General features: G+C 35.3%; 2 pseudogenes; one reads left to right on the forward strand and one right to left on the reverse strand.

Annotated features, from left to right (window-relative positions):
- Positions 1-23,495, forward strand: part of LOC124975360 (chromodomain-helicase-DNA-binding protein 1-like) — a 61,742-nt pseudogene that overhangs the window by 12,696 nt on the left and 25,551 nt on the right.
- On the reverse strand, positions 10,884-11,883 carry LOC124975357 (mitochondrial fission regulator 1-like; annotated as a pseudogene).

Below are 23,495 nucleotides of genomic sequence, written 5' to 3' on the forward strand. Positions count from 1 at the left end.
TGTCTTTTGCATGGTTTTCACATTTTTAAAAATGATATTCAATATTTATATCTTTTTAGTTATTATACAAGTATTTTTGCAGCATAGTATTTATCACTTTATCACCTATTATTGGATATTTAGTTTATTTTTCAGTTTTTTGCTATATTGTAAGTATTACATCTTAGAATATCATCCAGTCCTTTTCCATATTTTGTATTGTTTTTAACAGCTTTCCACCAGTAGCATCTCTTTAAAATATGATTTTATGACTGATCGTCTTGAGAAATTGCTTTCATAACCTACTGTACTACAAACATACTCTGGCATTAGCCAGGAATGTCCTCTATGCTAACAAGTCCAGTGACAGCATCTTCCTGAACATATTTGTGATCCTGTTAACCACCCCTCCATTTTAAAGTCTCTTGATTTTCCTTAAGGGTTTGAATCTTAGCTCTACCTTTATGGTCTCAAACTATTTACCTAAACTTTCTGAGTTTTAGTTTCCTTGTTAGCACAATTATGGTTGCTTATCTTATTCTTTTGGATTAAATAGCACACAAAACCACAAGCAAAATGTCTGATACATAGTACAAGATTATAAATGTATCCTTTTATTTTTTGTCTCTGGCCCCTTTCTGCATAGATCTTTCTCATCTTGGCAAAAGAAAAAAAAAAAAAGCACTCGGTAACCTCTGAGATAGGAAGATCATGATTCCAGGTATATTTCTAACAAAGTGGGATTACTGTTAGTCTTTTTAACAAGTCAGAATTTTGTAGTAAGATCTGGTTGTGAGAAATGTGTTTGAGCTACCTGAAAATGAATGTTTGGATTTTCCCTCACAGCTTCACATGGAGTATTCGTGTTGTGGATGAAGCTTAAACAGATTGAAAAACCAAAGTTGTCTGCTACATAACACACTTTCAGAGGTAAACCCAAAGGATAGTCTTAGTTTTTTTATAACCCTCCTTTATTTTTTAATTGAATTTATTTGTTAGAGCAAGTTAGGTTTCCAACAAAATTGAGTAGAAGGTATAGAGAGTTTCCATATGTCCACTGGCCCTTTACAAACATGCTCCCCCCATTCTCAGCATCTCCCTGAAGAGAGATGTTAAAACTAATGAACCTCCATTGACACATCAAAATAACCCAGAGTCCATAATTTATGGAATCACTTTTGCTATTGCACATAATTTGAGTTTGGAAAAATCAGTAGTAACATGTATTCACCATTATAGTATCACACAGAATGGTTTCACAGGCTTAAAAATCTTATATCCCATGTATTCATTGTTTTTTCTCCCCTCTAACTCCCCTTTGAAAACATGTAGTTTAGGTCTGTACATAGTCAACTAAATTGATATGTTTTTAGACAGATTTCTGCAGGGCTTAATGAATCTGTTTTGGGGGTTTAGGGGTAGTGACAAAAGTAGTATAGAATATGGCTAATTACTTTTGTTTTCTCTTTTATATAGGAGATAATATTTACTAAAATTCAGTTATCAAATTAACAAGAACCTACTCCAATAAAATACATTTTTTTGTAGATGTTTCAACTCTCTTTTGAGTGTCTTTGATTTTCTGGCAAAAATGATCTTATAGTTCTGCCTGCAGTCATAGATGTATTGGACATACCTTACCACCCCTCCCCCCATTAACCTAGTCAAAAATTTTGACCATTTACATGGACTCATGAAAAGAACAACTGCTTATAGAACATTGCCTCCAATCTCTCATCTGTCATATTTTTGTTATGATACTCTTGATTTCATTCCCTTCTCTCAATCTCTTGTATCATTCTGGCAAAGTAGTTGAGAAACATCACTGTAGCCTAGTGCTGCCGTTTTTTGCTGAGAAGCCAGTGGCATGTGAACTACATTCTTCTTGTTTACCTGGTGAAAGTTTGCTCACTCATGAGAACACACTTGGTAATTTCTGAAATGATAATTGAAATTTGATCCTCATCCTATAATAAATCACTTAACTTTGAGTTCATTTAGTGGAAAATCTTAGATCCAAATTCTGTATTTAATGACCTAGAAGTTGCAGTTTTTAGAGTCTTATTGAAGATGAAATCAGTTTTTATTAGTTTCAAACATTTTTATCCCCTTTCTGGTAGGGCATTTGCTCTCTCTGGTGTCCTCTTTTCCTCCTTTGTAGGGACCCTTGATTGTGTCTCTTTGCCATAAGTTTGTACTTTAATATTTAAAATAATATATATATATATATATATATATATATATATAGGATATGACTTTTCAACTTTGCTGTATTAGTTAATTCTCCTGGCATAAGTTCTTGTGTCAATACAGAGGTTGACCTTACTTCGCCTAATACTTTTATTGTTGTTTTTCTTCCTTCATTCATCTCTCCTGTTATTGGTGTTCTTATCTGTTTCTCAATGTTTTTCCATTTTTTTTTTTTTTTTTTTTGGTGATGCTGGTGATTGACCCAGAGCTTCATGCATGCTAGGCAAGTGATCTGCCAGTGAGCTACATACCCTGCCCTGTTTCTCAAAAATTTAAAGAAGTCCTTTCTTTATTGGATATCATGGCAGAATATCAAGAAGCATCCAGAAATCTTGATGTCTTGCATCTGATGTACTGCAAAGCTTTATAAACAGATATTTTGTTAGTGCACATTTTGTTTCTTACTTGTAGCAGAGAGTCCTGAAACTGTAGCTCTGGCTTTTCAAACTCCTCGCATGTATGTGTTTACTCAGATGCCCAAGTTAACTCCTCTTGTGGGTCATAACATTTTTGAATCCTTACATAAATTGAATAATAATAACCATAGTGAATAATTATGTAATACTCAGAGTTCACCAAGTGATGTTACTTACATTCCTATGAGTGTCTTCTTTACAGATTATTATCCCCTTAATTTAGTTGAAACTGAAGAGATATTATTTCCTACATTAAACAGAGTGTACCACTTGAGCTTGAGATTCCTGATTTCATGTGCCTTAACTCATTCCATTAAATCATGCCACTCTGCATTTCCATAAATGTTGTCATGAGTAACTCACCTTTGCTTCCCAGTGTTAGAGAATTTTAATTGTGTTTATTTACATATTCTAGTTCTCAGTGGCTTTCAGTCTCCTGTTGACTGGAACTCCTATCCAAAACAGCCTCCAAGAGCTCCACTCTCTCCTCAGTTTTGTGGAACCTGAGCTTTTTTCCATGAAATAGGTAGAAGATTTTGTTCAAAATTACCAGGATATTGAAAAAGAGTCCAATTAGGTTAATTCCCATTCAACAAATCATCCCCAAGGGATCTTGACACACTAACTTCCCTAATGCATAACAGTTACAGATAGAAAAGAAAGGGAATGGATAACCATAGGATTCATGCAGTTCTTCAAATAAAGAACCACAAACATAAGGCAGATGTTGGGTCCCTCATGTTGTGTCCAGTGAACTGTTATTCATGACTCTTATTTGTTTGTTACATGATTCTACACTGAGGCTTATTTGGTTCATTTTTGGAAGAAGATAGAAAGTACAAACTGATCTGTATACTTTTTTTAAAAAAAACCAACTTGCAATTTTCTTTTAAATTTTTTTCTTTTTGTGGTGTTGGAGATTAAAGCCAGGGGTGATTTACCACTGAGATACATTCCCAGTGCTTTTGTAAAAATTTGGAAACAGCATCTTGCTAAGTTTTTTAGGCTGATCTTCAACTTGCCATCCTCCTTTCTCGAGTATATGTTACAATGCCTGCCTTCATATTGTAAATTTTTATAGACTTTACTTTCCATGCCACTTCCCAGTGCAGAAAAGTAATTGCATGCTGTAGTCCTAAACTGTCCTTAAGAATTCTGCAATACTGGCATTTTCTCTTTAACACTTTGCAGAAACCAAAAGTCTGAGATGAGTGGGACATGGAAGTGAAAAGGGAAGACTTCATCCATATAACCAGTAACTTTCTCTTATACCTGTCCCATCTGCTTTGTGGAATTATCTGAATATTCCTGTAATATCTGAATATCCTAGGCTGATTATCCAAAACAAATTACAGGAGGCCAACTAGTGATTATGTATGTACTGGTTAAATATGAGTTGCAAGACTTCTTATAGCAAAAATTCCCATACCACAGGATGAAGATTACCTCATGAACCTGCTCTGATTGATTTCTCCCATGTTTAGAGTTTCCAGATAAAATATAGGGCATCCAATTACATGTGACATGGGACAAACTTGTATATAAAAACTATTAATTGTTTATCTGAATTTCAGATTTAGCTGATTGCTTGTATTTTTATTTTCTGTTTCTGACAATCCTATGTGAAGTATAATTCTAATTTAGCATTATTTTTGAAGATCAGGATACCTGGCCAATGCACAGGGGATTAGAACTCAAAAACTCAAGTTTGAATGCTGGCAATATTCACATTCACCTGTGTGTCCTTGGATAAGTTGCTTAATTCCTCTGAGACTCACTAACTGTTGTAAAAATAGTGACAGTATTACTTGCCATACATTTCTATTCTGTTATGCTGCTCAGTGAGATTAAATGCAAGAATACTCTGGAAAACAATTTCTTGAAAATAGTATTATTAATAAGAAGAATCAAGCTCTTCAAATGTTTGTATTTTGGGGGTTGAAAGCCAGGAACAAGTCCAGAAGGAATAGGGAAGAACCCAGTAAAGGCAGAAATCAGATGGTCCTCTAATTATGTGTGTTCAGCTTACATTTTTTTGTCTTTACCATTTTACAAAAGCATTACAAATTCAATAGAAACAGTACTTTGAATTTTGAATTTTTATTGATGTACATATTTGTGCTTATTTTTGAGGTATTGGTGTTTTGATTCATGTATACATTGAGTAGTGATCATTTTAGATAATTAGCAGCATATCATATACTCTAACTTCTTTATGTTGAGTATATTCAAAATTGTGTCTGAATTCTAACTGGTTTGAGATATATAATGCATTATTCTTAGTTATATTAAAATGTTCAAAGTCATTAATCATCAGGAAAATGCAAATCATGACCACAAAGAGAAGCTACTTCACCCCAGTGAGAACAGTTATTACAAAAAGACAAAAAAACTAACAAATGCTAGAAAGGATGTGGTGAGAGAGGAATTCTGATATACTCCTGGCAGGAGTAAATTGGTCCAAACATAATGGAAAACAGTATGGAGTTTCCTCAAAAAACAAAAACTAGAACTGCTGTACAATTCAGTAATCCAATCAAATGAAGGGACATCAACATGTTACAGAGATATCCCTACTCTTGTGTTTATTGCAGCACCATTTACAGTACCCAAAATTTGGAACTAACCTAAATGTCAATTAGAAGATGAAAAAAGAAAGTGTGGTGTATATACACAATGGGATACTATTCAATCATAAGGTAACATGAATAACAGTCTTTTCCAGGCTAGAGATATGTTGTAAGGTACTGTCCTGTGAGGGTGGGTGGCAGCAGCAAGTCACAACTCCCCAGTTCCCCAGGTGAACATGAGAGTAAATACCTGATGCTCTGCAGTGTTCTATGTTGTCAGTGGTGTTTAGACACAAGTATTCAATAAATTACATAAAGTATTCAACAGTTTTTCATAAAATATTATTATGTTAGATTATTTTGCCTGAGTTGACTATTGCAAGTGTTGTGAGCACATTTAATGTAGGGTGGGCTAAGCTGTGATGTTTGGTTTTTTAGGTCTGTTAAATACATGTTTTACTTACATGGTGTTTTTATTTTGTGATGGGTTTATAAGAATACAGTCACTTTGTAAGTCCAGGAGTGTCTGTACTGTGAAAATTGCTATACTAACCTAGAATACAGAATTAACTTGAAAATGAGGAAAGTAAATTGCTATATGTTCTCTAGTAGTTCAGTGCCTTTGTTGTATTTTTGAACCACTCTCTTGTATTTTTTTCCTTACACAGCAAGTAAACTACACAACCTCTTGCAGCCATTTCTGCTGCAGAGAGTAAAAGCTGAGGTAGCTACAGAGCTTCCCAAGAAGGCAGAAGTAGTGATATACCATGTCATAGCAGCTTTGCAGAAAAAATACTACAAAGCTATTTTGATGAAAGAACAAAGTAATCAGAGGGCAGTACATCCATTTAGAAACTAAATGAGGATGTGATTTGGGGGCAGGGAAATATTTTATAAATGCACTCACTTTGTATAGCAAGAATATAGGGTAGCATTTTGTATTCTGAATGATACTCAGGTCAGCTGCAGTAAGGCAATGGCAGTGTTAAGTGTATCAGACTTAGTTGTTGCATGATGAAATTTCCCCTTTTCCTTTTGCCTAGTTTTTCTTATTCCTTACAAGGAAGAAAACACTTTTAAATATCCATTCATGCCTTTTGTCCTCCATTTGCTTTTCCTCCCTCTTAAATCCACAATAGAAGTTAAAGAAGAAAATTTCAGAAATTTCCATTCATTATAACAAACCACCCCCAAGTTCAATTTATAGACTTTCTTTTCAAAACAAAGTGATGTATAGAAAAGTTCCATGTGGATATGCTATTAATTCTCAGTGCAGATGAGCCATTGGGAGTTAGTATAAATTTGAGGAATGTCCAATAAAATTAGTAAGGTTATTTATAAAGAGTTGGGTTTGTTTTTGTTTTTGCTTTTGATTTGTTAGTCCATTTTTATTTCTCTCTTCAAAATTACAGATGTATTTGAAAATGAAATGGTGAAGAAAGTTAAACTTCAGAATATTTTATACCAGCTTCAAAAGTGTGTGGATCACCCATATTTGTTTCATGGTGTGGCAGTGTCCTTTTTCCCCACATTGGTTTTCTTTAGTAGTTCTGGGTATCATAGCAGAATTCTTCAAAAAAAAAAAAAAAAACTACATGTATTTACTGTATGTATTTTGGTTATTCTTATTTTCTCTGTTTTATCTAATATTACTCAGATTTCTTCAGATGTTCCTGTAATATCCCTTAGGGCTATGTTTTTCTTTTTCTCTCTTAATTCAAGATCCATAGATTCTGTATTGCATTTGCCATGTCTCTATTTTTCTGCAATCTAGAAATATTTTTAAGGTTGGGGGGGGTGCGGGGAGGGGACCTTTTTGTCTTTCATGATGTTGACAGTTATGGAGAATAAAACTGGTAGTTTCACAGAATGTGTCATAATCTGGATTTGTCTGAGCATTTCTTCATGATTATATTTTCTCTAGTGTTGAACCTACTCAGCCACTGTGCTAAGTTCACCAGTGATCTCTGTGATGCCCAGTGATTATCAATTCACATTTCAATTAACCTCTCAGAACCCCTTGACATAGTAGATCACTTTTTCCTTGAAATACTCTTCACTCAGCTTCTGAAGTAGCACTTTCACTTGCTTTTCCTCCTACCCACATGCTTCTTAGAATCATTTGCTCCTTCCCCTTCATCTTACTGACTTCTGTATGTTTCTAAGCACTGCTTTAGTGCTTGCCTACAAAATTTATGTGTTGTGTTTTCATTTTCACTCAAATAGTGGATTTTTTTACACACTCTGATAGGCAATTTCTGGCCATGGAGGCTCCAGTATACAAAGAATGCAGAAGGTTTGCTGTACTTGTGTTAAAGACTTTTTGCCAAGTAGCACGTGAACTATTTAAAAGTTTAACAGTATCTTAATCAGATGCACATTAGAACATTTTTTTAAGGAAGAAGAGGCATTAGGAATGTATATTTTGAAGGAAAACTTCAAGAATATTCATTCTTTATGTTTTTAAAATTTGTTGTAATTAGTTGTACATGTTGGTAGAATGCATTCATACATTTTTATAGATCATACATAAATAAAGTATAATTTCTCATTTTTCTGATTATACATATAGGATCACATCAGTCATGCAGTCATATATGTACATGAGGTAAAAATATGTGTTTCACTCAACTGTCCTTCTTACCCCCATACCCCTTCCTTTCCATTCACTCCCTCTACCTAATATAAAGTAACTCTATTCTTCCTCTACCCCACCTTATTGTGAATAAATATCTGCATATCAGAGAAAACATTTGGCCTTTAATTTTGGGTGTTTGGCTTATTTCACTTAGCATGAAATTCTCTAACTCCATCCATTTACCAGCAAATGCCATAATTTCATTCTTTTTTTAAAGCTGAGTAGTATTCCATCATATACACATACCACATTTTCCTTATCCATTCAACTGTTGAAGGGCATTTAGGTTGGTTTCATAGTTAAGCTATTGTGAATTGAGCTGCTATAAACATTGATGTGGCTGCATCATTGTGGTATGCTCATTTTAAGTCCTTTAGGTATAAACCAACGAGTGGGATACCTGGTTCAAATAGTGGTTCCATTCCAAGGTTTCCGAGGAATCATCATACTGCTTTCCATAATGGTCTCACCAATTTGCATTCCCAGCAGCAATGTATGAGTGTACCTTTTTCCCCATATCCTTGTCAACATTTACTGTTGCTTGTATTCTTGATAATTACCTTTCTAATTGGAGTAAAAAGAAATCTTAGAGTAATTTTGATTTGCATTTCTCTAACTGCCATCAATGTTGAACATTTTTCATGTATTTGTTGATCAATTGTGTAACTTCTGTGACATGTCTGTTAGCCCATTTATTGATTGGGTTATTTGTTTTTGGTGTTAAGTTTTTTGAGTTCTTTATATATCCTTGAGTTTATTGCTTTATCTGAGGTGCATGTGGTTAAAGATTTTCTCCCACTCTGTAGGCTCTCTCTTCACATTATTGAATGTTTCTTTTGCTGAAAAGAAGCTTTTTAGTTTGAATCCATTTCATTTATTGATTCTTGATTGAACATATTGCACTTTAGGGGTCTTGTTAAGGAAATCAGATTCTAGGCTGACATGGTATAGATTTGGGCCTAGTTTTTCTTCTATTAGGCCTGAGTCTTTGATCCACTTTGAGTTGAGTTTCATGCAGGGTGAGAGATAAAGGTATAATTTCATTTTGTTACATGTCCTTTCCATTTTTCCCAGCACTATTGTTAAATAGGCTCTTTTCTGCAGTGAATATTTTTGGCACACTTGTCTAGTAAGAGATACCTATTTTAATGTGGGTTTGTCTTTGTGTCCTCTATTCTGTACTATTGATCTGTGTGTCTGTTTTGACACCAAACCATGGTGTTTTTATTACTATACCTCTGTAGTATAGTTTAAGGTCTGGTAATGTGATGTCTCCTCCTTTACTATTCTTGCTAAGGATTGCTTTGGCTATTCTGGATCTCTAATTTTCTGAAATGAATTTCATGATTGTTTTTTCTAGTTCTATGAAGAATGTTATTGGGATTTTAATAGGAATTACATTAAATTTGTATAACACTTTTGGTAGTATGGCCATTTTGATAATATTATTTCTGCCTTTCCAGAAGCATGAGAAGTCTTTCCATCCTCTAATGTCATCTTCAGTTTCTTTCTCTCTCTTTTTTTTTTTTTTTGGAAATAAAGTTTGTTTTATTTTAAAATAGTAAATTCCTTACATTGGAGTACTAGCCAAAATTCAATACTGATGCAAATATAATTTTTTTAGGAGGCCAAAATATGTGTCAGGTGAATTTCTGAATATCTTAAAAGGCAGAATTCTTTAACATACCAAAAAATTAGAAACAATATCTAACAACATGCCACAGTTTAAACTTAAGCCAAATAACAAAACCTCAGATAATTACCTCAGATAATTTTTGTTGATATTTAGGAGAACACACATTTTTAATAACTTAAAATATTTATCTAATTATCTCCTAATTCTCCCAGGAAGTATAACTTTTCTTCACTAGATATAAAATTTTTAAAAGTTCAAATATTTACTTATGGTAAGAAATGTTGGCATTAACTATAGCTGAATTTATCAGAAATAGAAAATCATGAAAGTTTATTGAACACTTACAAATGACTACTTATAGCAAGTCCTTATAAGCCCTGGATGAGAAAGGCCTTTCTCCACTTTCTAATAATATCTAAGAATTACATTGCATAATATTAATTCATCAGAACCGCATTCTGACCAATGATAAATAATATATAAGAAAGTCATAGTCCTATTTAATAATGTTTCATTATAAAATTAATAGTTTGACCAATATTTAAAAATTTTAAACTCCCATTATGCTAACATTTCCAGAAGTATTATTTATTAGCTTAGCAATGAGTCATGTTTATGATGCCATTTATTAAACTGAAATAAAGAAAGATGGCATATCTGGTTTATATTAAAGTGATTTAATTCAATAATTTAATCTGTCACCACTTGGAAAGTACATTTGTTTCCCCAGTACGTGGATGGCAATGAGGTACAAGCTGCTGCCCTGGTTCTCAACTTCCCTCTAATGGAAATTATATGGAATTGCACCAGTGAACATCAACTGGTTTCTATGCAAAACTCAGCTCCAAAAATGTGAGAGAGAATCTAAGATACAAGTTCTGTTTGAGGCAAGAAGTTTCCAATCTCAAATATTTTATTCCAACATCTTAAATTACACCAGCTAATCCAGTAAATGCTCATTGAAAACATATGAAGATAACAATACCCTCATTTTCATTGATAATTTTTTAAACTGTTTTATATACAAACATATGTATATAAAATATTTGTACAGATAAATTAGTGTTAAGAATTTTAAATGCACAGTAAAATCCACAAATGTCCTTTCTGTGTTCTGAAATCTTAGAAATGTTTTCAAGATTGGAAGCCTCCATCTCCTGGCTATACTTGAAAAACATGTCAGAATTCAGTATGTTATGGGAAGCTCCAGAACTGACCATCTCATAAAGCAAAACAAAGTTATGGTGCTTCCATTATTGCTTAATTCTCTAGGTTAAAAAGGAGACCACTGAATACTAAAGTCAGGTATTTACTAAATAGTGTCGATTTCTACTAGCCAAATTCAGCCCTCACAAACCAGCTGAACCAGGACATTTTTCTCAGCTCATTATCCATTAGGAATTTGAAAAATTTTCAATTAAAGCCTTCATTTTTCCTGTAGACTTCAACATATGTGGCCCAAACAATGCTCTCTCTGAGGTGGTCTCTGATTTAGACTTTGGAGATCCTTTTTCAACTTCACCTTGGATATTGCTTTGTACCTATAAGCATATTTCTTTTTCAAAGCTTCTACTATGAGGACAGCAGGGTCAGTAGCATCTACTGGCGTGGGCTTTACATCTTGCTCTGACCTCTTAACTGACTGAAGTTTTACACTATTCATATCATTAAGGATTTCTAGCATATTTGGCATGTCAGATTTCTTTGGATTGTTCTTAGTCAAAGTCTTTCCAGCACTGGCTTTTTGCCCTCTTTGCTCTTTAATCAGAGCAATAGCATTTTTACTTTGGTGGAGCCCTGGTGGAGCGGGTAGAGGAGGTGGCGGTGGCGGGGAGAGGAGGTAGGGCCATGGTAACGAACGTAGCAGAAACCAAGTCACCTGCAGTGAGATTTTGTTGCTCTTGCAGAGTTACGATTTTGGCAATCTGAGCTCTGAGAGTAGCAAGTTCATTTTCAAGTGCACAGATCTTTTGCAGGGCTTCCTCATTGGACAGTGTTGTGGTCTTCGGTGGAGGTTCTTTTGAGACAAGTTTGGTAAGGAAATATGCCTGCTTGGGGGCTTCTCAAAGAAAGAAAGGTCTTCGTGAAGGGGTGGCTTTGACCTGACTTCTGTCCTTAGTATTGTTGAACACTCTCCTCCTTCTGTGGCTACCCATCCAACATCAGCAAAAGATACCACTGCATCCTCTCCCAGGTGGTTGGGACTCCATTCTGTTGCATGGCTGGTAAGCTGAAATTGAACTCTTAGACACTGAATCAGAGATAAGTTAGTACCAATTTTCCTTACAATACTTTGAGATGAACCATATGGTTTTCCAGACCAAAGTACAGAATGCATGCTTGCTCCAACTTGTTGAAAACCATCCTCATCAGGCACTTAATCGAGCCAAGCATTTAGATGGTAAAGTTGTACCAAATTTGCATTTCAAGTACTTCAGGCATACATAGCAGTACATAGTCCATTAAACCACACTCCGCTGTGCGGCAGCCCCAGTTTATTTCTTTAGTGTTCTGTAGTTTTCATTGTAGAAATCTTTCACCTCTTTTTTTTAGATTTATACCTTTTTTTTTTTTTGAGGCTACTGTGAATGGGATAGTTTATTCTCATTTTTTGGAGGAGGGGTATAATTTTCTTTATTTCTCTTTTAGTGAATTCATTACTAATGTATAGGAAGGCATTTAATTTATGGGTATTGATTTTGTATCCTCCTAATTTGCTGAATTTATTTATTAGTTCTAGAAATTTTCTGGTGGAATTTTTTAGATCTTCTAAATAAAGAATCATGTTATTGGCAAATAGTGATAGTTTGAGTCCTTCTTTACCTATTTGTATACCTTTAATTTCTTTCTCTTTTCTAATTGCTCTGACTAGAGTTTCATGGATATTGTTGCATAAAAGTGATAAAAGGGCATTCTAAAATCTTGTTCCAGATTTTAGAGGGAATACTTTCCAATTTTTCTCCTTTTAGAATTATGTTGGCCTTGGGTTTATCATATGTGGCTTTTATGATGTTGAGGTATGTTCCTACTATACCTAAGATTTTCTAGTTTTTTAAACATGATGGTGTCCTGTATTTTGTCAGTTGCATCTATTTTTCTGCATCTATTGATATAATGATTTTTGTTTTTAAGTCTATTGATATGATGAATTACATTTATTGTTTTCCATATGTTGAACCAATTATGCATCCCTGGGATGAACCACACTTGATAGTGGTGCACTATTTTTTTAATATTTTTAGTATAAATTTCCCAGGATTTTATTGAGAATTTTTGCATCTGTGTTTATCAGGGATATTGTTCTGAAGTTTTCTCTCCTTAATGTGTCTTTGTCTGATTTTGGTATCAAGGTGATATTAGTCTCATAGAATGAGTTTGGAAAGGTTCCCTCCTTCTACTTCATGGTATAATTTGAGGAGTATTGGTATTATTTCTTCTTTGAAGATATTGTATAACTCAGTTGATAATCCTTCTGGTTCTGGGCTTTACTTAATTAGTTGGCTTTTAATGATATTTCCTATTTTATTACTTAAAATTATTCTGTTTAGATCATGTATGATTTCCTGATTCAGATTAGATAGGTCATATGTCTCTAGAAATTTGTCAATGTCTGCAGTACTTTCTTTTGTTGGAGTATAAATTTTCAAAATAATTTCTAATTATTCTGTATTTAGTTGGGTCTGTTGTGATATTTCCTTTTTCATCTTGTATTTTTGTTAATTCAGGTTTTCTCTCTCTTTCTCTTCATTAGTGTGGCTAGGGATTTATCAATTTTATTGATTTTTCAAAGAACCAAATTATTGTTTTGTCGATTTTTTTCAGTTGTTTCTTTTTCAATTTCAGTGATTTCAGTTCTGATTTTAATTATTTCCTATCTTCTCCTGTTTTTGGTGTTGATTTGTTCTTTTTCTATGGCTTTGAGATATAAAGTTAGGTCATTTATTTGTTGACTTTTTATTCTTTTAATAAATGAGCTCAATGCAGTGAACTTTCCTCTTATTACTGCCTTAATTGTGTCCCAGAAATTTTGGATTGTTGTATCCATATTTTCATTTACTCTAGGTATTTTTTTATGTCATCCTTTATTTCTTCTACTATCCATTTGTCATTCAATAGTGTATTAGTCTCCATATATTAGAATAGCTTCTATTTTTTATCTTATCATTGATTTCTAATTTCAGTCCATTATGATCTGATAGATTGTAGGGTATTATCTCCATTTTTTTGTATTTACTAAGAGTTACTTTGTGGCATAAGATGTGGTTTGTTTTAGAGAAGGATTCATGTACTGCTGAGAAAAAAGTGTATCACTTATTTATTTATGAAATATTGTATACATGTCTGTTATGTCTAAGTTATTTATTGTATTATTGAGTTCTATAGTTTCTTTATTTAGATTTTGTTTAGATCTGTCCAGTAGTAAGGGAGATGTGTTCAGTCACCCAGTATTATTGTGCTGTGGTCTATTTGATTCGTGAAATTGTGAAGGGTTTGATGTACATAGATGCTCCATTGTTTGGGGCACATGTATTTATAATTTTATGTTTTGCTGATGTATAATTCCCTTCAGTAGAATGAAATGACCTTCTTTGTCCCTTCTGAATAAGTTTGGCTAGAAGTCCACCTTTTCTGATATGAGGATGGAAACCCCTGATTGTTTCCACAATTCGTATGAGTGATATGTTTTTTTCCTATCCTTTCACCTTCAGTCTGTGGATGTCTTTGCCTATGAAGTGAGTCTCTTGGAGACAACTTGTTGTTGGATTTTTTTTTTAATCAAATCTGCAAGTCTATATCTTTTTTTGATGAATAGGGACCATTAACATTCAAGGTTATTACTGAGATATGATTTGTATTCATGGTCATTTGGTTTATTTCTGGCTTTTACTTTGATGTAGTTTCTTCTTTGACTATTCCTTTAGTGTAGTTTCTCCCTTTGCTGGTTTTAACTTTTTTCCCTCTTCATCCTCATGGAATATTTTGATGAGAATGTTCTGTAGTGCAGACTTTCTAATGGTGAATTTTTTTAACTTTTGTTTTTCCTGGAAGGTTTTTATTTTATCTTCAAATCTGAAACTTAATTTTGTTTGTTATAAAATTCTTGGTTGGCATCCATTTTCTTTCCAAGTTTGAAATATGTTGTTCTAAGTCCTCCTAGCTTTGTGGTTCTGGGTTGAGAAATCACTTGAGATCTGAATTGGTTTTCTCCTATATGTAATTTGCTTTTTTTCTCACAGCCTTTAAGAATTTACCCTTATTCTGTATTTTAGTCATTCTCATTTTAATGTGTCTTGGTGTGGGTCTGCTGTAATACTGTACATTTGGAGTCCTGTAAGCCTCCTGTATTTGATTTCCCATTTTATTCTTTAGGTTTGGGAAATTTTCTGATATTATATCATTGAAAAGATTGTGCATTCCCTTGGTTTATACCTCTGCTCCTTCATCTATCCAGATAACTCCCATATTTGATCTTTTCATGTTTTCCCATAATGCTTGGAAGGTATGTTCATGGATTTTTACCATCTTCTCTGCATGATCAACTTTATTTTCAATAGTAAATAATATTGTCTTCATTGCCTGAGGTTATGTATTCTAAATAGTTTAGTCTATTGGTGATGCTTACCATTACTAGTACAATTTGGTTTATGGATACCTTCATTTCAAGGATTTCTGCTTGTTTTTTTATTCCCTACAATCTCTAACTCTTTATTGAAGTGATCCTTTACTTCCTGTTTTTTCTCTTTGATTTCACTCTTTATACCATCCTTTAATCATAGATCAGTTTAACTATGTGTATTCTAAACTCCTTTGTGGACATTTCTTCTATTGTTATGTTAGTGGATTCTCATATTGGGGCATCTTGATTTGTTTTGGGCACTTTTTTCTCTTGTTTTTTTCATGTTGCTTGTGTGTTTTCCCATCTAGTAGAATGAATCTGTGGTATTACAGACTCTATTCTATAGAACTATATTGTCCCTGAAGTTTTCTAGTATACCACCATTAAGAGGAAGACCAACATCAACAGCACCCAGCACAAACAATACACATCCTACAATCTAATAGCTTCCACCAAGGTGTCCACTGCCTTCTAGCTATAAACAGCAATGATGAGTTCAATCACGGTCTAAAATATAAACAGAAAATTTGCCAAAAGGATTTGCAATCTCAAATATTGGACACTGAGAAATCAGAAATAGTGCAGGACATGATGTTCATGAAGGAGAAAAGAGAAACCACAAGCAAAAATCCACAGGAAGAGTGGAAGAAGAACAGAGATTGACCATTAGGGGGAGAAAAGTTAGAAAGGGAATCCAGAGAAACAGACAAGGAAGAGGAAGAAAATATATATAAAGAAAAAAGTTAGAAATAAACAGCAGAACTGCAAAACACCATGCATATATCTTCATCAACAAATTGGTGCATGAAAAACACCATGCTCCAAATACAGTGCAGAGAGATGCCAGAGGAAAGAACAAAATAAAATAAATCTCAGTGGAAAATTGAAAAACTGTCTCTGCTAGCATCCAAATGCTTCTCAGCCCTGCCTCTGACTTCCCACAAGACTTCCTGACCCAGACAGGCTCTGACAGACCCTGTCACTATCCCAGAAATCTGGGCCTCAGATGTCTTAGGTTTGACCATGTTGCAGTCCCAAGATCTCAATGATAGTGGAATTTGCAAATAGACCACCAGGGATGAGCAATAACTAGCTGGCAGCAACCAGCACCCCCAGTAGGAAGACCCCAAGTACAGGCAAACCCACAGGCACCTGACAGTCAACCTCCAGGTCCTGGTGGGTGTCCCCAGACAGGTGCACCTTGACTCCCCAAGATGGCAATAGCAGGAAACCTGCCAGTATCTCATAACTCAGGCTCTGAATGGTGTCTCAAAATGGATGCAATCATGTGCAACCAAACCTGAATTCTCCCTGGCAGCAAACCTCTGGGCAGTGGTAGAAGTGGTAAGTGGCAGGGGGTCGGTGACAGTAGGCAGGTGTTCAGCAGCAGCTCAGTCATCTGTGTTGTTGGCAGTGGTGGGAAATCAGCAACTGCAGTGGTGGCAGCTGTGGCTGTAGCTGCAGTGGCAACCAGAGAGAAGACCTCCAGATGACATCCAGGGAGCAGCAGCAGCTTTGGCAGCAAAAATGTCAGGGGCAACAATGTCAGTGGCAGCAGTGTAGACCACAGGCATGCCCAGAGAAAAGACCTCTGGTGTGCAACAGTAGTGTGGGCAGCAGGAGCACCCAAAGAAAACACTTCCAGGCTTCTGGGGCAGTGGACTCAGGGGCAGTTGTGCCACAACTAAGAAAAAACTCCAAGGCAATGACCCCTTCCAGAATATTCTGACTGCCACCCTTACCTTGAGAATCACCTATATACACCTAAGACTGTTTCTTGATTCCTTTTCTAGAGTGAGAGCCTTAGCATTTTATTTTTGGATCTCCTTGACCTTTGGCATCACCCTTTGCCTCAGTTTCCTGAAGAGTGGGTTTGATTCCTAGGCAAGTATTTATTAGGCTTTTTGGATGTGCCAGGCTCTGAAATTGGTGTTAAGCTGCACTGAGATAGTGACATAAGCAAATAGTGTTAAAGTGCCTCAAATAGATGTCACTAAGGGACATAATGAATTAAAAGGAGCAAGGGTTCTCTTGCTGTTGCCTACCTGTTGACTTTTCAATTCAAGAAGTTTGCCCTGAGTCAGGGCATGTGATTGGGAATGGACCCTTTCTTTTCAAGGTTTACAGCAAGAGCCTTTTGAAGTTGGAGACCACCTGATTGAGGCTAGTGGGAAACTTCACCTGCTGGATAAGCTGCTAGATTTCCTGCATTCCAGGTATAGATATATGTACTGATCTCAGCTGATGACTGTTTAAAACCTAATTAATGAGGAACTTACTTATTTCATGAGACTGATTCAAGTTTTCCTCTTTTACAAGACCCTAATTCAGTGTAAGCTTTCTCTAAAATTATACACCCACTCTAGTCCATCTCATTCCACCCCACTCTTCCACATCATTGTTCTTTTTTTCCTGAATTCCTATAGTACTTAGGATCCCTCTCCAGCACTTGGAAAGTCCTACCTTAATCTACTGCCTTGTTGATCAGTGTATGTTCACCTGATCAGTCCATCTGTATATTTTAGAGTCAGAAGGAGAGAGTCAGCATTGAGCATTTCTTTTATAATTGTCTGCTGGTACTTTGTGCTAAACTGACACATAATAAAGGCTCAGTAAGCACTTATTCTTGTTAACCTGTGGGGTTTGATTTAAACTCAAGGGGTACTTACAATAGTCTTTCCCAAAATGTGAGCTGGGTATCAGAAGACCAGAATTTCAAAATTGTCCCTTTAAGATGACTGTCCCAGGTGTGGCCTGAACTAACCTAAAACTTCATATTTGGCAAAAATTTCCAATCATTTGCAAGTTAAATAATTGCATGAATTACTGTGCTTAATTTTCTTTGACATATCAACTGTAAGTGTGTTAGAGATGGAGAAGAGCCCATAAGTACCCTCCATCCAAGTTTTTTATGTCCCAGACCCAGAAAGGTCTTGTCCAAAGTCATATAGCTAGCAAATGTCAGAGATGAGATAAGAATTGAAGTACTCACCTTTATTTAAGCTCAATGCTTTCCCAATGATTTGGGCTAGAATCTGACAGGAGTTCTCCCTCACACTTGATCTTATCTTTGTGGTAAACTTAAATTAAGTTCATTTTCTTAAAAAAGATTATTGGTTTGTCAACACTGTACTTCTTTGTTCAGGCAAATTTTAAAACAATGTCTGATAACAAGCAGCTCTCAGCTTGATTTTGTTCTTAATGCATTATTTTTAAATCTTTTCTCTTTTCACTATCTGTATGCAAGTTTCCTCATGTATCATGGGGGATTGCTTCTCTAAAGTGATGCTTCTCAGACTTTTCTAGATTATAATGACTTACACCCCTAAGTGTGGAATAGCAGTAGATAACTGACCACAGCTCTTCAGGATCTTGGGGAAGGGGTACACACATAAGTGAATCTTGCCATTTACTCTTCATGTGTTTATTTCACTATTAAAGTGAAAGTTTATATTTGTTTTCAATGAGTGAAGTGACATTCCAGAAATAGGCTCCTTGGTTGCTCTAGGGTTTCCATAGTTCCTGGTGAATTGACATGTGCTCTGAGAATATCTCCACTATAGCTTTAAAACTGCTGTGAAGGATGCAGCTACATGTGAAGGCACTTTGTATTCTTATGTAAACTATGTAGAGTTTCTGAGAAAGTTATGTGACATTTATATTTCTACTTTAGCATTTGACTTACTTATAAAATTGTATTCTTTGATAAATTTTGTGTGAGGGTAACTCACCTTAAATACTACTAGTTTCTCATTTTCTTTTCCTTGCCAGAGGCCATTGAGATTTACTTTTCTCCCAAATGATCCAGATGTTGGATATTCTCCAAGACTATATGGATTACAGAGGTGACTACCCTGGGTCACTACATTACTAAAGACATTTTTATATTTAATGATCAAATAGGTCCATGATGAATAATAAGGGGTGTGGGAATGTTACAGAGGAAGAAAGTGCAAAAACATTATTCAGAACCAAAAGAAGATGAGGAGAAGGGACAGCACTAAGTGAAGCAGATGTGAAAATGTTGAGTATCTTCAAAAATATGATAAGTTGAGTTTCAGTGACAGAAACTTTCAGTGTCTTGTAACATTCAGCTCAATACTTGTGTACTTATGCAGGATTAGTAAGAAAATGAATATTGATAATATAGAGATCCCACAAATCATGCAGGGGAAGGTAAGACCAATTATTCCTATGGACAATAGGGAATGTAGGCAATTACTTGAGAACTCTGTTTTATATGTAATAAAATTGATGTGGGATAATGGGAAAAAGCTTAAACAGTGGATGAGTTTTGAGCCTTTGGTAGATTATCAGCTGCAGAAATAAGAGTTTTAAAATTTAGTTCAGAGTGGTCTCTCAGATCCACTTGATGCCCTCCAAGTACTTCAGTAAACTGGAAACTTGCAGAAATGCCATTGGCACATTGAGAAAACTCCACTATCAAAACAAGATGAGTTTATAATTCCCCTTCCTGACCTGATGCATGGTGGTAAGTGGAGAGCCCCAAAGCTTCATTGAAAAGCAGATGCTGGGTAGTCAGGCAGGCTCCTAAGTGCTTGTATTACTGCTTGACTAGTTAAGGATTATATCTAGGCAAATAGAAACTGCCATAGAGGGCAGATATTTAGGGTTGCCTAGGAATAATCAAAACTGAATATTAACTGTTTTAAGTGCCAAAACTTTGACTGGTTGTGTTTTAAAAACCCAAGATACAGTGTTATGGTGAGTTTTTTTTGTTGTTGTTGTTCTTTTGTTTTTGTTTTTTTGGTAAAGTGATGTATTGTCCACCTAAATTTTAGATTTTTCCCATGGGATTTATTTAAAGTAGGGTCATGCCTGGATATGGAAAGGACAATACAGGCATTTGGTTTAGGAATGACTTGACTTTTTATTTCCTGAAGAGTCCTTGAAAAGAGTTAAGCTCTGTTTGTTTGTTGTTATTTGCTTGTCAGAGGCCATTGAGATTCATCTGTTTATTTGCTTGTCTATTAAAGGCTATGGCTATGAGCATGTGGATGGTTCCATGAGAGGAGAAGAGAGACACCTGGCTATAAAGAACTTTGGACAGCAGCCCATTTTTAATTTTTCTCTAAGTACCAGGGCAGAAAAGCCACATAATATTGATAAAAGCAGACAAAAAAGGACTGGTGTAGTACTTTTACATCCCAACCATTGGTGCATTTTTTCATAATTCTATGAAAGGTGAGGTTATTACCAAGGAGTGTAATAAAAGGAGAGAATCAAGGCAGTTGGCATAGCACAGCAGTGGACTTCTATTTTGGAGCTCTTTTCTGTCCAAACTATCTAAGCTGTAATGTCACAAAGAAGTGAGGCTGGAACCTGAGCTTATTAGAAAGTAATTCTGATCTGCTTTGACCTGTGATTTTTTTTGGTAATTTTGAGGAAGTTTTATTTATGTTCAGTGGAGGTAGCTCTCCTTCCCAGCTGTGAATTTGGAAAATAAGACAATCTTGTTGCTAGTTGCACCTCCTCCATGAGTACCCTTGGAATAGTATTGTAAAGTTTAACAAACATTTTGTTATTAAAATGTGATCATAGTGAAACTGCCAGCTATTTGTAATTATTATTAAATTTTCTATATGACTTAAGTCATAAATATCATATGACATCTGAGATGCTTTGTCAGTTATGGGCTGCTTTCATATACTATTAAATAACTTGAAATCAGTTATGGGAGATGGAATTTTCCTTATATCCTGATTTAAAAAGACCTTAAATCAATTTTGAATTCATAATCTGAGTCTCATTTTCCTATTTTTATAGACATTAATTCATAAGGAATACATATAGGAATACAAAAAGAATGTGTGTCCTTGATGAAAGAGAGATTAATATATTTATAAAAAGAAAGTTCAGACTTATTTTTAAAGCATTTATTAAGTGCTTTGTTCTATATGGGTATATAAAAGAAGTGTTAGATATAATCCTTGAGTATAAGGAGATTATTTCTCCAGTGTATGTCTTTCTGTCTAATAAACTCAATAGTAAGATATAATCTGACTCCTTTGGCCTCATTCTCTTCCAAGGTCATGTTCCACACCCTGCATCAGAGCCATTCATACAGTTGTGTCATGGTTAGTCTTAGCAGAAACTTGAAGGATCTGGTCAAATGCATCATCAGGTTGGGAGAGGAATTCCATTTGTGTTATTCATATTTAGAGAGAAGATATTTGAATCATCTAAAATTAGAAAGAAACCTCTGCTTTTCCATTAATCTCCCTGGAGGCCTTAATAGATTATCTAGGATCTGAAGCAGCCCTGGATGTTAACATTTCCAAACACTGAATGTCATATTTGTTATCACGTTTTTGCTATAGTTCTGCAGCATTTTTATTTAATGGGTTTCCAACTTTCAAGAGGTGAGTTTATTACCACATATTGCCAGCAGGTGGCAGTGATAGCTTATGACTATGTCCCAAACAATTAAATACAGCTTAAAATATGCCCCTTAGTGAAGAAGGGCTGCACTAGCCAACTTCAACCCAAGAGGAAGATAATTTTTATGGACACATTTTTAAGTAAAATGATTGCCTAGGTAGTAGTAGGATATAGTGGATAAAAAGTTTCTGGAGCCAAGTGCAGTAGTGCACGCCTACAGTGCCAGTTACTCAGGAGGCTGAGGCAGAAGGATGGTGTGACCCCAGGAGTTCAAGGCCAGTGAGGGCAACATGGCAGAATCCTGTCTCAAACCCAGGAGTAATAACCACAGATTCTTAAATATTGGCTGCAGTCCTGACTCTCATCTTCTAGTCATGCAACTTCAAATAAGTCCCTTAATCTAGCTGTGTTTCCATTTCAGTGTCTACAAAATGAGAATTATACTGGAAAGAATGCAGAGTTGTGAGGGTTAAAAGTTAATTTATGTAAACCTTTTTGAACAATGCTTGGTGAATAGTAAATTAGAAGTATAACTGTCATTATTGGATATAATTTAGCATCCCTCAGTAATCAGTCATTATTATTTTTTTCCAACATTAATTTTATATGAAGACTTTAAATGAGAACATTCCTGCCTGACTTTTCTTGATATCCAGCTGGGAGTCAGTAGTCCTTAGGAAGAGGAACACTTCATTCAACCCTTGGAACAAGTTCTTTTAGGCTTGTTTCAGCAGTGAGCTGTAACAACCCTGGGAAGAATAGTCTGCTCTGTACTAGTTTTCACATTAATCAAAGAGAATGCTATAATTTGCCTTCATAGTAGTCTAAATTCCTGTAACCCAAGGTACTTCCTTGATCCTTTTTTGCACCACTGAATAAAGACTAGAAAGTTGTTGCATTGAGTGTTTTTGCCTTGAATTAATTTTATGACATTGTCTTTGATTAATGTGGAAACCAATTCAGGAAGACATGTTCAAGTTTTCTCTAGTCAGAGGCATGTATCATCCCATCTTCTCATTAATTGGTGTCAGGGTCTTCCTATCTTGTAGCTTGCAAGTGTGTTTAAGTGCTTTTCTTAATGTGCATTGCAGACCTCTCCTTCTTTTAAATATATATTTCACTTGTAGATGGACACTACTTTATTCAGCTTTTTTGCCCATGTGACTAAAAGACCTGACCTGAACAACTATAGAGGAGATAAGTTTATTTGAGGGCTTATTGTTTCAGAGGTCTTAGTCCATAGAAGACTGGCTTCATTCCTTGGGGCTCAAGGTGAGGTTGAATATCATGATGAGAGAATGTGGCAGAGGGAAGCAGCACACATCATGATCAGAAAGCAGAGAGAGACTCCACTTTCCATATATAAACTATATACCCCACATTTATGCCCCCAATGAACAAGTTCCTTCAGCCACACCACACCTGCCTCTAATTACCAATCAGTTAATCCCATTAGGGATTTACTCACTTTTTAGGCCAAATCTATAATCCAATCATTTCTCCTCCAAACCTTCTTGCATTGTCTCATTTATAAGCTTTTGGGTGACGCCACATCTAAACCATAACAGACAATATCTTTATTTTGTTTATTTTAATGAGGTGCTGAGGATGGATCCCAGTGCCTCACACATGCTAGGTGAGCACTCTGTCACTGAGTCACAATGGCAGACCCCAGACCTCTCATTTTTGGAGCTGTTTTCTGAAAGAGCCCATGTCCTTATTCACAGATTATTCTAATCAAAATCCAATCAAGGTTTTCAAACATTGGCTTCACAGCATTAAGTTAAGCATCCTTTTCTGCCCCTTACCTCTCATTCTGTTGTATTTGATATTTAATTTTCCCAGGTCAGGCAACATGAGGTGAGGTGGCACATTTGACCACTCCAGGGCTCCAGAGTTGGGGGCAGAGATGTCAGCCTGAAAGAGGAAACCACTCAGTTGGACTGATTTCAGGTGTTCAGTATGACCAAGTCTAGCCTTGTGTTTG

The sequence above is a fragment of the Sciurus carolinensis genome, unplaced genomic scaffold (genome assembly GCF_902686445.1).
Source record: "Sciurus carolinensis unplaced genomic scaffold, mSciCar1.2, whole genome shotgun sequence".
Classification (NCBI taxonomy): domain Eukaryota; kingdom Metazoa; phylum Chordata; class Mammalia; order Rodentia; family Sciuridae; genus Sciurus; species Sciurus carolinensis.